This window comes from Cnephaeus nilssonii, assembly GCF_951640355.1.
Source record: "Cnephaeus nilssonii genome assembly, chromosome: 12".
Lineage (NCBI taxonomy): Eukaryota > Metazoa > Chordata > Mammalia > Chiroptera > Vespertilionidae > Cnephaeus > Cnephaeus nilssonii.
The window spans coordinates 75,339,945-75,343,699 of record NC_137083.1 but is presented as its reverse complement, the minus strand read 5'-3'; the positions used below and the strand labels follow the sequence as shown (position 1 = coordinate 75,343,699).

Below are 3,755 nucleotides of genomic sequence, written 5' to 3'. Positions count from 1 at the left end.
ATAGCCACTCCCTCCCTCAGTAGTCCTGCAGGTTCAATCTCTGGAGAATGGGCTAGGCACCGATGGACCAGCGCTGCTGGCAGGATCCCTATAGCACCGCCAGCCTCCTGGAACTCGGTTTCGGGCACCTTGGTGCGTCCCCTTCCTAGAGTTCCACAAGGAGCTGTGACTGCTCTCCCCTGCTTCCTCCAGGTCTCACGTGCTGGCCCCCATCCGCCCGGCTCCAGATGAGGTGTGATCACTGCACGCACAGAAGGAACGTAGTAAAAAAACAAAAGCCAGTGACCAAGAGAATGCTGCAGTTGACGTCTGCAGTCCGGCTCAGGAGAACGGAGAGAAGGGAGAATTCCATAAGTTGGCTGATGCCAAGATATTTCTGAGTGACTGCCTGGCGTGTGACAGTTGTATGACCACAGAGGAAGGAGTCCAAGTTTCTCAGCAGAATGCCAAGGACTTCCTCCATGTACTGAACCTTAATAAGAAATGTGATACCTCACAGCACAAGGTGCTGGCAGTGTCCGTGTGTCCTCAGTCTCTGCCTTATTTTGCTGCTAAATTCAGCCTCAGTGTCACTGATGCATCCAGAAGGCTCTGCAGCTTCCTCAAAAGCCTTGGGACACACTGTCTTTGGCATGATGATAGCTGTGGACTTCAGCATCCTGGAGAGTCAGAAGGAATTTGTGCAATCAGTACTGCCAGCACCGTGAGGAAGAGCCCCGGCTACCCATGCTGTCCTCTGCCTGCCCCGGCTGGGTCCATATGCAGAGTGCATGCTGGGTCACCTCATCACGCCCCACCTCTGCATGGCCAAGTCTCCCGAGCAGATCATGGGCTGTCTGGTGCAGGATTACTTCTCCAGACGGCAGAACCTGTCCCCAGACAAGATTTTCCACGTCATTGTGGCCCTGTGTTATGACAAGAAACTGAAGGCCCTCTGAGGAGATGTTCCCACAGCTTCGCATAGTTCCCAGGGTGCTGACTGTGTGTTAACCTCAGGTGAAATTGTCCAGATAATGGAGCAAAGTGACTTTGCCATGAACGCTGCCACTGTGGACACTCTGTTTGGAGACGTGAAGGAGGAGGAGGTGAGGCTCCACGAGGGTGCCAGCTCTGATGGGTCCCTGGTGCACATCCTCAGGCACATGGCCAAGGAGCTGTTCAGTGAGGACGTGGGGTGCTCACCTGCCGCACCCTGAGGAACAAAGACTTCCAGGAGGTCACCCTTGAAAGGGACGGAGAGGTTCTGCTACGCTTTGAGGCTGCTTACGGCTTTTGGAACATCCAGAACGTGGTCCTGAAACTGTAGAGGGGCAAGTTCCCCTGCCACTTTGTGGAGCGCCTGGCCTGCACCGGACATGCTTAAGCAGCAGGGACCAGGACCCAGCGGATGACGGGCATGCAGACAGGGCACTGCTGTGGCAGATGGAAGGCATCTACACTGCCATCCTGGCGTGGCCCCAGGAGACCAGCGCCCACGTGCAGGAGCTGTACCAGGAGTGGCTGGGGGGGGGGGTGACTCCCCCCGGGCCCAGGTGGTCCTGAACACCACCTAGCAGGGCCAGGGCAGCCTGACAGTAGCTGGGACATCAAGTGGTAAAGGTCCAGCAGACGCCCGGCCTGCAGGCCGCCTGAGGAGGGGAGTCAGAGGTGTGAAGGAAAGGCTTAGTGTCTCTGCCATCGCTTTGGTTTTCAGAATTCCCTGCCGGCTCCCTCCCTCTGAGGGGCACTATCTTAGTCACATGGGTACAACTGGAATATTGTATCTCGAGAGGATTGCCCCAATGTATGTATCCTTTTATCCAACGATGAAAAAATCCCAAAGAACAAGAATGGAGACAGACCCATTCAAAGAAATGGCCTGTCCTTTAGGCTTAAAAAAACCCGGAAGTGTCCTGCGAAGAGCTGAGACTTGGTTCTGTCCATGCGCCTCAGAGAGATTGGATGAGGAAATGGCCCAGTTTGGCCCTGACTTTACCCACTTATGTTACGCTTGAAGGTGTCTTTGCCACAATGTGAATAAACTGCCACCTTTTGGAATAGGGGCTCATACGAAAGTCTGCATTCCCACCTTTTCTTGTAACAGATCTGTTCTGCAGCTGTGGCCACCGTCCTGAGATCAGGTCCTGTCACTGGGAATTGGGGCACTGGAGTGGAGCCCTTCCCCTCCCCCCATGCCCATTTACATTCAGGGATTGAGCTGAACTCACTTTGGGGGAGTCCTGGCAAGGGTGACAGGTGTCACAGATGGAAGGATGGAGAATGGAGAGGTGGACACCTTGCTCAGTCCCTCCCTGGGTGGGGTCAGGCAGATGAAGGCCGGCCAGCCTGCCCCACAATTGGGTGAGATAGTGTCCTCTCTGTCTGCCTCTTACCCCCTGGGCCTGGCCACTCCCCTCAGCTCCGGGCAGCCCTCTGCCTTCCTCGACAGTGCACTCTGCCCTCACATGCTGCTTGCCCTAAGTGAGAAGGAAGAGAGCAGTTGGCCCACAGACAATTACACAGAAAGATACGCAGCCACCACAGAGCCCAGCACCCCGTGCAGTGAGTAAACCCCATTGTAAATAGATTGAAAGTAGAAAATAGGTAATTTCACACAATGTGGGGCTATCCTGTTAGGGCTATCCTGTGAAGTGAGGCCTGTAACCGGCCTGGTGTTGGTTTCTAGAGCACTTGGATTTTGTTACCATGTGGGTGACATTCTTCTTGAACCCCTCAGCCTGTTAGATTGCCCTCATTCATGTGTTATTGCACCTGTGCACCCATCTGGGTTGATAACTGGGACATTGTGTGAAATTACCTGTTTTCTACTTTCAATCTATTTACAATGGGGTTTCATCCTCTGTGGTAACGTAGATCCATTTCTGACTATGGAATAAACAGTTGAAGTGTCAAGAAAAAAAAAAAAAAAAAGCAACGGCCAGGTGGCTCTCTACAACTGGTGGGAACGACAGCAGGACGGATCCGGATCCTGGGCTGGCAAGGGCATCTCACTGCCCACCGGGAGGGCTGATAGTGTCCTGGCGTCCCCCAACCCCCCTCAGGACCCCAACCATGCATGAACTCATGCACCGGGCCTCTAGTTATGCTATAAAAATTCAGTATCCAAGCAGAAGAAACACAATCAAAGATGTTAGGAAAAAAAATCAACCTGACTTCAGTATTCTCTTGGGGACATTAGATGTCAGTAGTCAACCAATCAATACATAAAGAGTCATAAGGGTGCTGGCTGGTGTGGCTCAGTGGTCAAGCATTGACCCAGGAACCAAGAGGTCGCCAGTTTGATTCCTGGTCAGGGGCGTGCAGGAGGCAGCCAATCAATGATGTTCCTCTCTCTCATCGATGTTTCTACTCTCCCTCTTCCTTCCTCTCTAAAAATCAATAAAAATATATTTTTAAAAAAGTCATAAGGGTAACCTAAGGTGACCCCAATATCAGTCAGGTTTTTATTCATGTGTGAAGATAACCTAAAAATAAACTTAAATATGCAAGAAACTCTACAATAGAATGCCCATCTGTTCTAAGAAATTTACTTAAGCAAGGAATCCTTCAACAACAACAAAAAAGATCAACTCTTTGTTCTATTTAATGTTCTGTATATTGCGTTCACTTTTGTCCAACATTGATATTGCTCTGTTTGTTCTCTTGCTCTCTCTCTCCCTCTCTCTTTTTAATCCTCACCTGAGGACATGCTCATTGATGAAAGAGAGAGAGAGAGAGAGGGAGAGAGAGAGGGAGAGAGAGAGAGAGAAATGTCA

General features: G+C 51.4%; 1 pseudogene across 1 annotated transcript; it reads left to right on the top strand.

Annotated features, from left to right (window-relative positions):
• The first annotated feature begins 227 nt into the window (after positions 1-227).
• LOC307108039 (nuclear prelamin A recognition factor-like) lies at positions 228-1,597 on the top strand (annotated as a pseudogene). The gene has a single exon. The product of its transcript is annotated as a nuclear prelamin A recognition factor-like (transcript).
• The last annotated feature ends 2,158 nt before the right edge of the window (positions 1,598-3,755 follow it).